A 16,005-nucleotide genomic window follows, 5' to 3' on the forward strand; every position below is an offset into this window, starting at 1 on the left:
TATTGTTCAGGAGTACTTTCATACTTACTGCCTCAAATATTAAGCACTTACTGTATATAGACTTATTGTGTAGAGATACTTAATGATGAAGAAGATACAAAGCTAATTTAAAGCTTTGATTTTGGTTCTCATGGACCTACAGTCTTGGTCTTATTGGATGGGTTCCATATTATTTTAAAATGATATTGTCAACCCTTGGCCTGGGAAAGGCATGGCCCAGACAGAGACCAGAACAAAATTAAAACCTTATTAGAATGGGGGATTTTCTGGTGGTGACCTTTGAAATGTGTTAACTTTACCCCTTAGCTTGGGATGGTGCCATTCTGATGTCAGTGTAATAGCCAAAGCTGGAAATCCCCCTAAGGTCAGTGTGACTGGGTCTATGTCAGAAAAAAAATGGTAAATTCTCAGAGTCCTAGAGGGGAGGAGATATTCTGCTCCGTGACCCTCCTTCAGCCAATTTTGTCAGCACACCAGAGTATGGAGCTTGCTTTAGCCTAGCATTTGGCACTGTATGTGGTTTTAAATAAAAGTATACCCTACTTTCATTACAAAAACCCTATGCAAGGAGGTATGGTAAGTGTTATTATTCTCATTCTCATTAAACAAGTAACTTGGGGCAGCTAGTTGATTCAGTGGATAGAGGACCAGCCCTGAAGTCAGGAGGACCCGAGTTCAAATCCTTAATAATTCCTAGCTATATGACCCTGGGCAAGTCACTTAACTCAATTGCCTCAGCAAAAAAAAAAAAAAAAAAAAGAAAGAAAGAAAGAAAAGAAAAAAAGGCAAATAAATAAGTAAATAAAATAAACAAGTGACTTATTTAAAGTCATATGGTTAAGAAAGCAACATAACTAGGTTTGAACCCGATTCTCATGCTATTGCCATGGTACCATGTTGGCTCATTTAATTAAGTCAGTTCAGAAAGGGAAAAAACAGTCAGGCTTGGCTTAACCCCATAAAGATTAATAGTAGTTAACATTTATACAATGCTTTAAGGTTTATAAAGCACTTTACAAATATTATCTCAATTTACATTGACTGACCAAAACCTTGGGAGCCATTCTTATTCTCATTTTACAGATGAGGAAACAGAGGTTACATGATTCACTCATATAGCTATTAAGTATTAGTCATATGCTTTTAAGTATCTAGGTAGAATTTGAACTGAGTTTTTCCTAACTTCAATAGAAAGTGGTCTATTCAATGCACCTTTAAGCTGCTTAAATTAATCTGAGTAATTAAAATCCTTTTGACTAGTCCACCTATAGGAGGTTAGGGAGAAGAATATAACTTTTAAGCTCATAAACTATTCCTCAGTCTGAAGTCAATACAAAAACAAAGACAAAGATCATCCAAAATTACAGGATAAAAGAGGGAGAGTGACTGGAACTTTGTCCTGGGGCACCAACATTTAGATCAGGAATCATAACCTGGGATTTGTGGATAGATTTCAGGGGATCTGTGAGTTTAGATGGGGGATGGAAGGGAATGGCACTTTATCTTCACAAACTTTGAACTAAAATTTAGCATTTCCTTCATTTAGGAATTTAGACAAACTTTATGATCCTAAGAAACTTTTAGAATCATCTTCATCAGACACTGCCCAAGGGATCCATGATACAAACAAAGTGAAGACTCCCTGAGTTAAAAGATGCTAACCGACTTTGGTAGTCCTTCAGGTATATAACCACTCCTGGGGTTTACACCTAGTTAGCAAAAATAATTAGTCCAACTAGAAACATACCAAAGATAAACTGACAGTTATAGCCCAATCAAACTCTTTCCCACCCAGTCCTTCCCCATAATATGGTAACCTCCCCAGAAGCATTTGGAGATATGTTTCATGCCATACATGGAGAAATCTGGCATGGCTCTATGTTCTGAATCTCCTAGGGATAGAAACCAGCCCTATCTCATGTCATGATCTTCATTCCCTCTTTCATTTATGGATTCTTCTTTCTTACACATTGACCCATTTAATCCTCAGCAAAGGCTGGTAAGAGATGGGTGGGGCAGGAATGACAAGAGTTAGCATTTATATAGCATTTTAAAGGTTTGTAAATGCAATTTATATAAGTTATCTTACTTGGTCCTAACAACTGGTGAGGTAGATATTATTATTATTATTATTATTATTATTATTATTATTATTATTATTATTTTACAGATGAGGGAACTGAAGGCAAGAGAGGTTGAATGGTTTGTCCATGATCGTTATCATTTACTCCTTTTAGTCAAGTCCAACTCTTCCTAACCCCATTTGGAATCTTCTTGGCAGAGATACTGAAGAGGTTTGCTGTTTCCTTCTCCAACTCATTTTACAGGTAAGGAAAATGAGGCAAATAGCAAAGTGACTTGCCCAGGTTCACACAGCCAGTGTCTGAAGTCAAATTTGAACTCAGGTCTTCCTGACTCCATTGTGTCACCTATCTTACGTATCCTATTTCCCATAGCATCTCTTTGATCCATTCCTTGCATCTATCCCCTTCTGTCTATTTCTATAGTCAGTTCAGTGTAGGTTTTCTTAGTCATGTCTTCACAATAGTAGCAATAGCAGTGTCTTTAAACAAAAAATATTGATATCTTTCATTTCTGCATCATCTGCATTCTGTAATGTATTCTTCTCTCCCAGACCAATCTCTTATAACAAAGAATAAAAAGCAAGGGGGCAAAACCACAAGGAGGGGAATAAGTTAATAAGGAAAACTAACCAACATTGAAAAAGTCTTGTGATACAGGAGCCACCTGCCAGTGGCTTGCTGGAGGTCTAACTCAGACCTGTATAATGGATCATGTGAGAGGATGATGATGATACAAGGAGACTGAGAGGCAGGTGCATTCTCTGACCTCTCTCCTCTTCCCTCTTGCATCCAATTTATTTCATTCTTAATACACAAGGAGCATCTGCTAAGACTGCTTTGGAACTCCTTCAAGTTTATGATCCACAGCTGTGGAGGCTCTCAGAGAACTGACCTGCCCCTTCACCTAGGTATGGTCTTTAACAATTTCCCGTTTTTTTGTTTTATGGAAACTTGATTATTTTTCCCCCACAGCATGGTCAATAAGTTTATGCATGAGCTGTTATCTAAGTCCACATGCTAAGATATCTGACTCTGCATGCTAGCAAGTACAAACAGCACTATCACCTCTGGATGGTTGTAGGATGAGATACTATAGCAGGTTAGAATCTTGTGAGATGTCATGGAAGCAAATCAAACAAAGAAGAGGACTGTAGTCAGAACTTTTCATAAGTCCCTCATCAGTCTCCTGGCTCGGCCCTTTGAGGTGTTGGCCCATTTAATTACTTAAAATGTCTTACCAGGTCTCTTCTCCCTTTCCTTCCTCTCAGTTTACTGAAGGAACTCTGGGAGGATCCTACTCACAAACATCTCTCAAGTGCTCCTGCTTCTTTGTTTCTTATGTCCCAAGTTTGAAGGCCATATGTTGCAATATGGGAGCCACATGCCAGTGGCTGCTGGAGGTCTAACTCAGATCTCTAGAAAGTCTGACATTCTCTGCAGCATTTCACATCCATTCTTTCTTTGACCTCTACAGAAAAGTGAAAATAGGTTTTTTTCTATCACTTTTTTGGAGTCAAGCTTCTTCACTATAATTTCTTAGCATTAGATTTTGATTTTGGTCTTATTATTCTTCCCATTTACATATTGTAGCCATTATGTATGTCTCTTTCCTGATTCTGCTTTACATTATTTTGCCTCAATTCATATGTCTTCTTCTGCTTCTATTTATTCAGCATATTCATGGCTTCTTAATGCACAAGAATATTCCATTGTACTCATATACCATAGCTTGTTGAGTTATTACCCAATTAATAAGCTTTGTTTGCTACCACAAAAAGATGTGCTAGAAATACTTGGGTATTTATGAGGGCTTTCAATCTATTTGAAGTATATACCTCACAATGGACCCGCTAGCTCCAAGAGTATGGTCATTTTGTGTCTTCAATAATGAGATGATTCAGGCCAGTTCCAATGTTCTTGTAATGATTAGAGCCATCTACATCCAGAGAAAGGTCTGTGGGAACTGACTGTGGTACACAATATAGCATTTTCACTCTTTTTGTTGTTATTTGTTTGCATTTTATTTTTTTCTCATTTTTTCTAGTTTGATTTGATTTTTCTTATGCAGCAAGATGATTGTATAAATATGTATGCATGTAAAAATTTTTAAAAATAAAACAAACTCATAATTGGTTTGCAAAGAAAAGAGTATGGTCATTTTTTTGCATAATTTCAAAATGCTTTTCACAATTTTTGCACTATTTCATAGTTTTTACAACAATGAATTAGTGTGTGCCTACTCTCCACAATGCCTCTATCACTACTTATTCTCATTTTGGGTCATTATTGAGTTGCATTTTTTTAAACAGGAGTTCTTGTCTCCACTCTCACTCATATTCTATCTACCTTTAACAAACCTCTAAAATTATCTTCACAGTGAGCTGCAGATCTAATTGTCAGTTGTCATTCCTATGCTCAGAACCTTTTGATGACTTTCTATTGGCTCCTTAGCAAAGTCCAAACTCCTTTCCCTGGCATTCAAGGCCCTCAACCACTGTATCCCTAACCAGTTTTATTTTTTCCTATCCACATTTTCTATTTCAGCAGTATATGAACTTCCCATGGAAAAGCTCCCTCCACCAATGTAGATAGCTACTATTCTACAACTCATAGTCTTAAAGAGCTTTCTGTGGTAAAATGGAGAATTTAAATTGCACTAAATTTAAGAAAGTGTTGCTCAAATAAAACCATACATACATATGTACATACATATGTTGAGATTGAGAAAGGGTAACCCCAAAAGTTTGGGGTCCTAGACCAGTGATGCAAGGTGTCTCAAAAAAATTTTGCAGGCTTGAACCCATCTCCTAGTTATTGAAAGAGTAATTGTAACACCATTACAAAGCCGGCTTGAATCTCTAAATTTCTAAAAAGAAATTAGCAGAGAAACAGAAGCAAGAAGAGACATTTATTCAGCTTTCAATCATTGATATGCTAATTCTATGGCTCATAGGTAGGAAGGAACTTGGTTCTCATTGACCAGATTACTACTGACCAGATTATCAGCAATGAATTGAGGAGTGGTCTCAGGAGTTTGATCTGGGAGACATCTTAAAGCTAGAAGCTATCTAATTAAGGAGTGGTCAGAGTCAGACAGATTAGGTGTGGGAGTTTCCTGAGGCAGACTTCAAAGCCAGAAAATCTAGAATAGCTGAACTATTGCCAGAATAGAAGCCTCCCAAAGTCAGGGGACCCCAAAGCCACTGCTATATTTTCCTGGAAGCTACACTATATCATATATATGTGATATATATAACATAATATATAATCATATAATATAATATGTATATGTATATATATATATATATATATATATATATATATTTTATATATATATATATATATATATATATATGCATGAGTCAAGTTTATTAAAAATAAGAACCATTCCCCAGGTGATGTATGGTCAAAGGATATGAATAAGTAGTTTTCAGAAGAAATCAAATCTATCAATAAATCATGAAAAATGCTCTAAGTCTCTATTGGAGAAATGCAAATTAAAACAACTCTCAACTACTCATATCTACCTCATATCTATCAGATTGACTGACAAGGCAGAAAAGGAAAATGACAAATGCTGAAGGAATGGTGGGAAAATAGGAATATTCATGCATTGTTGGTGGATCTGTGAATTAATCCAGTCATTCCAGAGAGCAATTAGGAAAAATGTGGAAAGAGCAATCAAGTTATGCATACCCTTTGTTCCACCAAGATCACTACCAGGTCTGTGCCTCAAAGATTTGAAGAAAAGGAGAAAAGATCCATTTGTCCAAACATATTTATAGCAACTCTTTTGTAGTGGCAAAAAATTAGAAACTTAGGGGATGCCAGATGAAAATTGTTTATATAAGTGTTCATATGATAGAAATTGTAAATAGCAAATGTAATGTGGATAGAAATTTCAGTAAGATCCTTACATACACACTCAGATATTTACTCTTGATTAGGTTGAGCTGAACCACACCCTAAATCCCTCAACCCAACATTTGGGTTGCCTTGTGGGGAGCCCAGCTCAAGTTGGATCTCAGCCTCTGGTGTCCTTGTCTCCTCCCATTCAGATTCATGGTATGAAAGGCAAAATAGCTAGAATGAAGTTAATTTTTTGACCAAGGGCCACTGGGATCTCATGATCAGGTCTTTCTACTTCATACTGTCTCTTCCCCCTTCTTCTCCTAACAGTATAAGCAGTTTTGCATAGGTCTTAGAATTAGGAAATCCATTGGTTATCCCCAGTGAAGCAGATTTGCTACTAGGTTTTCTCAGTTAAAGACACTTTATTTTTCAACTCATGACTGATTTATTTTAGGACTTGAAATGCCCATCAATTGAATCAATTGAGGAATGGATTAACAACTTGAGGCATTTGCTTATAATGGAAACTATTGTTTTATAAGAAATGATGAAGGGGATGATTTCAGAAAAACCTGAGAAGATTTATGTGAACTGGTACAAAGTGAAGTGAGTTGAATTGGAAGAACATTGTTTGTAAACGGCAATATTGTAACAATAACTACTCTGATCAATACATTTGATGTGGGTTGTGCTCCCTTTAAGAAACAAATCCTTTCAAATTGATTGATTCCTTTCTGATTCCCAGCTCCTCCTAGCTGATGCATTATTATTAGCCCCTTTAGCTAAATCTCTCATTATAAAAGAGCCAAGCTGGAGCTCTCTCTTTTTTAATTTCATTCATTCATTCATTCATTCATTCATTTATTGATTAGATCTGACTTTCTTTGTATGGAAAGTGTTTTGTAGTTTGTTTGTTTTTTAATTAATTTTATAATTATAACATTTTTTGACAGTACATATGCATAGGTCATTTTTTACAACATTATCCCTTGTATTCCCTTCTGTTCCGAATTTTTCCCCTCCTTTCCTCCACCCCCTCCCCTAGATGGCAGCCATTCCCATACATATTAAATATCTTATAGTATATCCTAGGTACAATATATATGTGCAGAACCGAATTTTGCTGTTGTTGTTGTTATTGTTGTTATTGCAAAGGAAGAATTGGATTCGGAAGGTAAGAATAACCTGGGGAGAAAAACAAAAAAATGTAAACAGTTTACATTCATTTCCCAGTGTTCCTTCTCTGGGTGTAGCTGATTCTGTCCATCATTGATCAATTGGAACTGGATTAGATCTTCTCTATGTTGAAGATATCCACTTCCATCAGAATACATCCTCATACAGTATTGTTGTTGAAATGTATAATGATCTACTAGTTCTGTGAAGCTCTCTCTTTGCAGAGGTTCCTAACATGGCAGCCTTACACCTGGTATGCCAAAGGATCTCTGCCCACTGGAATACTGGTTCCAGTGTCCTCTTACCTCTATTTTCACCTTTTACTAACTAGATTTTAACTTTACTTCCAAACCCCATAATAAACCTCCTTTATCAATCTAAGTTTTTGAGTCTGTAAGTTCCTTTACAGAGGACTCTTGCGCCACTATTAGACCTCATTTAACTCTGTATCCTTGCACTGAATCCAAAGGGGTTGCAGGGGAGCTCCATTTGATTCTCTGTACCCTGAACCTGCCATTAGACTTCAATTAACCCTAATTTCATTTAGTTACCCCAATTCTAAACCTCATCATTTGGCTCCCTGACTGGGAATCCCTGAAACCTGGACATAATTTGGCGACCAAATGGAACCTCAACCTTTTCAGGGCTCTCAGAACCAATCTGGATTTTGAGCTGTGGGTCAATATTCTTCTGGGAAGAATATCTGTGTTCCTTCTTTCATTTCACTTTATCTCTAAAAATAATGGGCACCCAGACCAGGTCTGGCTGCGGGCAGTATTCTCCAGAGGAGAGTTAGTTGCATTTCAGGCAAAAAGGCCTCTTTTTGTCACACATATTTTTCAGAGATAGCAGGACCAGGAAATCTGGAACTCTGGATGAGGTAAAAGACTTTTTTTCTTTCCCTTTCTTGCAGTGGACATCCAAGCCACTTCAGGCTTAGGTCCTTATTAGAGTTCTATGCTTGGGCACAATTCTTTACAAATTGCTGCGGATTGACAAAAGGCCTCCTTTTGTCTAACTCTCAGTCTCTAGAGATATGAGAGAAGCTGCAAGAATTTGGAAAACTAAAAGCTTTTACCTGTCCACAATCTAGACACACCTCTGCCTCTAAAATCCTTTCTCAAGCAGATGCTTGGCTTGAGGAAACTCTTTCAGTCCAAATCCTTCCAGAGACAAAGGACCTTCTTTTGCATCTCAAGGAATTTCCAAACTTTTTTCTCTCACCAGAAAGTCCTGCCCTCAGCAGGAACTCAGAGACTCCAGAGGAAGTGTTTCTTTAACACAGCCCCCAGGAGACATATGGTTGTTTTGGGGACCCCACCCCTTTGGGGGTCCCAGGCCAGCACTCTCTTTGATCTGTTCTGAGGAGCTAATTGGGGAAACTTAAGAGAATCTGTGTTTGAGCCCTTATTCTACTCCACTGTTAAATACAATGGAGTCTGTAATGGTCAGGCTGTAGCCACAAGGTCACTGAATTGGGGTGAGCTTGGAGATATGTCTCTACCCAGCTACTACTCCCTGGACAGGCTAAGCAGTCTCTCCTTCAGGTCTTATTCTCCCAGCAAGGTTTGGGGGCTTAGATAAGCTACCCCACCCTCAAGTTCCAGCGTGAAATCCACAGAGGAGCCCTCAACAGTCAGGATGCACTGGGTAAGATGGCATTTCTTTCTCTCCCCACCCCCGCTCTGGCCTTTCCTCCCCCTCCCCCATAGAGTGGGGATGAATTCAAGGCCTTTTTCAGACCTCTCCCATATGGCTTGGCAACCTGCCATTTAAATGCTCCTATCCTGTCCCCTTCTTGGGGTACTATATACAGTGGGGAGATTGGGGACTCAATCTTAATCTTCTCAAATCTCTGGAAAAAGTTTTCATTAACTTTTAAAACAACTTTGCCAGCAATCTGGACAAGCAGGCCATGCCCCTCCCAAACCTTTTGCCTGGGTCTTAAACAAGCCGCAACTTCCAGCCCTCTCAGAGAGCAAGCTTGTCCATACATTTTAAAGCGTGTCCCATACACATTGAAACGGGACTCGGTTTCCCTGATTTGGTCGTCCTGCCTTAGAGCAATGCCTCCTGTCACAGCCTTTTACAAGCTCATGGGACTGCCTATGAAGACAGGGAATTTCAAACTGGTCAGGGTTTTTTCCCTGGCCTCAGGGCACTTAAACCTTTTCTTAACTGCTCGTGGAGAGATAAAAAGCCTCACTATCTCCTGAAACCCGGCTATGTCTCTCTTATTCTTTCACTTTCCTACCTAACCTTAGGTGGGAACTTTTTCACTCCTAATTTTCTCAGTCCCAAGACCTTTTGACTTTAGCACATTCTCTATTTTCTGGATTGGCGGTCTATTCCCCCTGCCAACAATTAAAGATTTCTTTTCTAAGCTCTAACCCTGGCCAGGTTGCAGCTTCAAGAAAGACCTTTGGCAGGGGCAGCTAGGTGGTGCAGTGGATAGAGCACCAGCCCTGAATTCAGGAGGACCTGAGTTCAAATGTGATCTCAGACACTTAACACTTCCATCTGTGTGACCCTGGGCAAGTCACTTAACCCTAGCCTCAGGGGAAAAAAAAAAAAGACCTTTGGAATAATGGCTGGGGAATAAAATTCTGAATCAGGACAAATTACATTGTAAGAGAGTAAAGATAGCTTCTTTCTTTCTTTTCTCAATTCCTGACTGCAGCAGGAAATGAATTAGAATGAAAGATTGAACCTGTTTGAAAACTCCTTAACCACTTTAGAAGATCACTGTTCTTTGGACTGACATTGGGAGTGGGAAAGTGATTGAATTATTGTTAACATTCTAACTGTATCACTGTTTCTAAATAAATTTGCTATTGCCTTTGCAGTCTAGATTTGGTTACCTTTGAATATAAGAACTTGTTGGGGTGAATTTCTGTTAACTTACTTGAAAGGGGTCATATTTCCAATTAAGGTCTGATTTTTCTAAAAGCTTCAATGCCCCCATACCCAACCAACTAAAGATTGGGTGGGGTAGGGATCTTTTGTCTTCAATGGTGAAGATGAAACTCACCCACTGTTCTCTGCTAGCACCTAGTTAACCTGGGGTGAAGGTTAGCTGCCTTCTCTCCCCCCTGCCCCTTGGGAAATGGAGTGGAGAGAAGGGAGCCACGTGGAATTTCCCCACACCCATTTTCCGCAGAGGCTTGGCTTTTGCAAAAGATTTCAAGAGATAGGCCAGCCTTTAAGTTAATCTATTTTTAAGATTTGTTAAAACTGTTCAACTATTGCTGTATGTTTGAGGGATTTTAGAAAATTTACTAGTCTGTTATGTATATGAATTTTGATCACCCTTGGGATTTATATGTGGAATGGTAATCTTATAATTTCTTTTCCATGTAAAAAAGGGAGGAAGGAAACTAATTGAAACTGGTCAGAAAATTGGGAAACTGATGTATTTTTCTTAGGCACTTCTGCCCTGCCCCTATTTCATTAAGTTCAGACTGAATTGGAAATTATTTTACTCTTTGCTTAAAATTTGCTGAACTATGATTTGCTAGGCTATGTTTTAACTTTGAAATCCCTTATTCAGTTATTCTTTAGAAACAACCAGAAATTAGATACCTGTCCTGGGACTGGCAGTCTCTCTGATCTGTTTCTCCACTCCTGTTACCCCAGTTCCTTAATTACTATTTCAGCATTTTGACATCAGGACTCTAATTGTTTGGGGTTGCCTATCTTGGTCTAACTGCACAATTTGCTCAGAAATCTGTCTCCTACTAGCAACTTCTGTTCCAGAGAGAGGGGACAGGTGGAGTTACTCCAGGCCTCACTTTTTCCCTCTTTTGGAGCCCCTGACAGAAGTGTGGTGCCCCTCTTAGGTCAGCAGGACTGCCTTGAGCACTGCCTCTCAGCAGAGGCTGAGTTTAATGCACAAATGACCACAGACCTCAGACTATCCATCTCTGGCTGAAATGCTCCCCAACTACAGAGGACCTGAACAGGGAGGCCTCTGTGTCTCCCTAAATGAGGAATGCTGTTTGTTGCTAATAATTCTGGGGTTATCAGAGAGAAACTGGTCCTTGCCACAAGTCCTTGTATTTTCTAGTTTCAGTTTGGTTTATTTGCTTTATTGTTCTGACTTAAGTTTCCCTAATTGTCCTGACCCAGTCCTGCCTCAGTTTCCCTGCTTCTCAGTTCTGCAAAACCTCCCCTCCCTCTTTATCAGAATAAAATAACTTATGTTTTAGAATATCAGAATGCCTCTCCCATCCCAAGCTATCAGAATGTCAGATACTGTCTTATTAACATGCCTTTCCATGTCTGGGGGTGCCTCCCCCGATTATGTCATCTCTCTCCGGAGGCTCACTCCAGGTCTCAGTACTCTGATTCTGCTCCTGCCTCAGTCTATTTCAGTCTTTCTGATTTACTGTTCCTGAGGTTTTTTTTGTTTTGTTTTGTTTTTTTAAGCCACCACCCACCCTTTCTATAGCAAGGTGAGACACTCAGCCTCCCAGGATTTGGCTGGAGTTCTACTCTCAGCTGAGTATTTCCCATAGAGACATCTAAGGTGAAAACTCCTGCGAACTTGACAAAAATTAAACTTTTTGTCCTATCTCTCTCTCTTGGGGATGCCCAAAGAGAACTAAAAGCTATAGAATTAGGGTGCTTGGGGCCTGTTACCATATCTTAATGCAGAGACACACTTGGCTTGAAAATTGCCTCCACCTCACAATTTGAATACTGAATAGATTGGCTGAAAGGGATCCCACCTCCCTCCACCCACCTTGAAAGGAGCTTCCTTTGCATGTTAACACTTCTGCCCTCAGGTAAAGAGTGGCTAGTAAAACACACCCAACACACCTGTCTCTTTCAAAGCAAAAAAAAAAAAAAAAGCCTCAATGTTCCATTCTGCTGCTACCACCTGTTGGTTTCCCTTTAACTCTCTAACCTGAGACTCTCAGTTCTTCTCTTCTCAGGGCAACTTCTGCCTCCAGACACTCAGAAGCAGAGGTGCCCTTTTAATGCAAATCTCATCAAGACTTAGGCCTTAGAATCTCAGTCCTGAATTCGAGCAGGAGGAACTGCCTTCTCACCACCACAGCAAACACCACAGGGTTTGATCTGGCCCCCCGAAGTCCGGCTCCCTGGTAGGGATTTGGGGTCTAACCTTGCTTCCCTTTTATCCCAGGACAGTCTGAACACCTCAGGGGCTGGTAAACTGGATTCGCAGCACTGATACTGTGCACCCCCTCTGACCCCTTCCACCCCTCCCATAAAGAGTGGGGATAGTAGGAGGAAAGGTTCAGTATCTTTGCTTATTTTTCTGGTAAGATTGAAGAACCAACCCCCTATTTTAAAAAGCAGCACAGATAGTTAAGAGATTTCTAAGAGCTTAAACTGCATTCTTATCTTGATCTGCAGCCCTGATGAGAGGAGATACACCCATCCCTAGACCTTGCCTCCCTTGACTTCTGAGTCCACACCCTTTAATCCCAACCTAGGGAGAAATTAGCTTTCCTGGACTATAGACAAATAATCTTTTGCTCCCAGCATTTTTTTCCTACTTCAGTTTGATAGTTAGATGGGATTAGCATGCTACAAGCAGCCCACAGAAGTCACCTAATGCATTTCCCCATTCCTGAAAGTCACCTCCACCCTGTATGACACCCCACTTTTAATCTGCTCCCGAGATCTGTTTTTTCTAGGCTTCAAACTTTGGATTCTCAACTGCCTTTCAGCCTGGAGAACATGGGACGACTGATTAGGGGGGACTGACCGGGACAAACACCCCTTTGATGCCCTGCTGTTATCCCCAAATCCCACATCTCACGCCTCACCTCCTGGCATGAACTCCCAAATCTCTACGACCCTTGTCAGCTCAACGCAGTTAAGAGGAGATTGTACCACATGCATTTGGAGGTAACTGCTTGAGACAGGAATGAAAAAGGGACCCCAAACTCAGAAAATCCTTGAAGGAGGAAATCTTCAATTTTGCCTCAATAAGAAACTCTGCCCCAAGTCCTTTTTTCTTAAATGAATTTAAGTTTTAACTGCTTGAGGGGGAGAATGATGTGGGTTGTGCTCCCTGTAAGAAACTAATCCTTTCAGATTGATTGATTCCTTTCTGATTCCCAGCCCCTCCTACCTGATGCATTATCAATTCAAGAAGCTATGACCTTTGATTCACAAATCCTGTCAAAAGCACCCTTTTGAATTCTAATAGGAGATCCTGGCTCTCACAAGGCCTACCAGATCTGAGCCAACATGGGACACCACCCACAAGTCCCTTTAGCTAAATCTCTCATTATAAAAGAGCCAAGCCTTACACCTGGCATGCCAAAGGATCTCTGCCCACTGGAATACTGGTTCCGGTGCCCTCTTACCTCTACCTTCACCTTTTACTAACTAGACTTTAACCTTACTTCCAAACCTCATAATAAACCTCCTTTATTAATCTAGGTTTTAGGGTCTGTAAATTACTTTAAAGGGGACTCTGCGCCACCACTAGACCTCATTTAACTCTATCCTTGCACTGAATCCAAAGAGGTTGAGGGGAGCTCCATTTGACTCCCTGTACCCTGAACCAGCCACTAGACCTCAATTAACCCTAATTTCATTTAGTTACCACATTTCTAAACCTCATCACATTGATCCATAACAATTGCAAAGGACCCATAATGGAAAATGCAATCCACCTCTAGAAGGAGAGCTGAGTTTTTTAAAATTTTCTTTTTTTTCCTTATTTGCTGTTATTTTTTGGGGGGTGGGTGGGGGTCATCTTTTATTTTTGTTTTTTTATAACACAGCTAATTTGGCATGACTTTATGCATAATATAGTGTTTCTTGCCTTCTCATTGGGTGGGGGAGAGGTAGAAGGTGAGAAAAAATTGGAAATGAAAAATTTTTAAAAAAATTACTTTTTAAATAAAGAACTCTTTAGGAGGAACTGGGTGATCAGTCTTCCTGACTCCAAATCTAGATCTCACTTTCCAGCCTTATACTCTTTTCCAAACAATTTTTGCCCCAAACTATACTGTTCTCTGACAAGAAAACATGTTCACTTTCTCAACTCAACACCTTTGGTTGCATTGCTTTCTTCTGCCTAGAATATTTTCCCATCCTTCTCTCACCTGTCAAATTCCTATTTAATCCATAAAACCCAATTCAAATGCCACCTCCTCAAGGAAGCCTTTTCTGGTTGTCCCAGACAATAACAACCTTTTCCTCATATGACACTTTTTAATATCCCTATCTCTACAGATACCTATATGCTTGATTCTTCCCCCAGTTATATTGTAATCTGTTGTGTCTACTTTAAAGTTTGTTTCTCACTCAGCACAGTGTTGTGTATGCAATAGGCATTCAAAAAATTAATGAATATATCCCCATTTTGCAGAAGAGTAAACTAAGACTGAGAAAGCTTAAGAGTTTTGTCTGAGGTCATGGATCCACCAAGTCATGAAGACGGCATTCAAGCCCAGTTCTACTGACTCCAAATCTTTTAATATAATCTCTGATTTTCAAAAAAAAAAAAAAAAAAAAAAAAAAAGGCATGTTTGCACACATTAGCCATGATAGTGAACCATCATTCTTGAACTCATTTGGTTGCCCCAAGTAACAAAGTTGTCAACAATCAATGCATATGCACATACAGACAAGCTCCCTGTTTCTCCAGCACCAAAAAAAAAAAAAAAAAAAAAAAAAAAAAAAAAAAAAAAAGTGTTGTCTTCCTGCCTGGCCACTGGGGCTTGGTACTCTGAGACATGGAAAATTTGCCATCTTCCCAGGATTCACAGAGAGCCTCCAGGGATTTTTCAGAGAGCTCTCCTTTCCCAGGCCTGCTTTTTTGTTTGTTTGTTTGGTTGGTTGGTTGTTTTTGTTTTTTGATAGATATCAGGATTGTTTATACACAGAAGATGAGAATAAAATGGTTGGAGAACACTTGGACATCACCACCATACCCACCACTCTCTGCCCTATCTATAAGACATCTCTAAACTGGGAGAAATTTAGCCAATGTGTTTAGGAGAGCAAGGAAAAATGAAAGTAGAAACAGCTTCAAAAGTAAGAAGAGAGAGTGTATTGGGCATGGCCACACAAATTTCAAAGCCAAAGAAAAATTTTGAGACTCATTTGCAATGATGCTAAAACTGATTTCTTTCCCAGTGCAACAGAATTTTGGGAAATATTGTAAAATGTTGGAGGACTAGTACTGGGCTTAGAATTAAGAAAACTAGCTTCTGATCCCAGTCCTGACACTTACAAACAACTTTGACTCCAAGCAAACCATTTATCAAAGCTTCTTCTATAAAAATTAAGTGGTCAGATTCTGAAAGCAATTTGGAAATGTGTGTGTGCACGCGCATGAACATGTGTGTATGCATGTACATGTGTACGTGTATAGAGAGTACTTTGCAAACTTAGGAATGTTATATAAATGTTATCATTAATGTGCTAAAAATTTAGCAAAAATATTAATATTTTTTATTCAGAGATTTCCTCAGTTAAGTATATACATTGAAGAGAACAAATTATTAAAAAAAAAAAAAAAAGATAACCATATACACCAAAATATTTAAAGCAGTACTTTCCCTAGTGGCAAAGAACTTGAAACAAATTAGATTCCTGTGCTTGGATGGCTAAATAAATTGTTGTATGGGATTACAATGGAATATTTCTACACCATACAAAATAAAGAATATACAGAATTCAGAGAAGGCTGGCAAAATCTGTGTGACCTGGCGCAAAATAAAATAAGAAGGGAAACCAACATATAAAATGGTTCGAGCAACATTGCTGCTAAAAAATAAATAAATAAACATGCACATAAAACTGAAATTGATAAGGAACAAGCTTGGCCCTGAAAAGAACTGAGTCAGAACACCTCCCTTCACTCTTCATAGAGGTGTGGGACCGTGGGTGTGGAATATTG

The sequence above is a fragment of the Sminthopsis crassicaudata genome, chromosome 3 (genome assembly GCF_048593235.1).
Source record: "Sminthopsis crassicaudata isolate SCR6 chromosome 3, ASM4859323v1, whole genome shotgun sequence".
Lineage (NCBI taxonomy): Eukaryota > Metazoa > Chordata > Mammalia > Dasyuromorphia > Dasyuridae > Sminthopsis > Sminthopsis crassicaudata.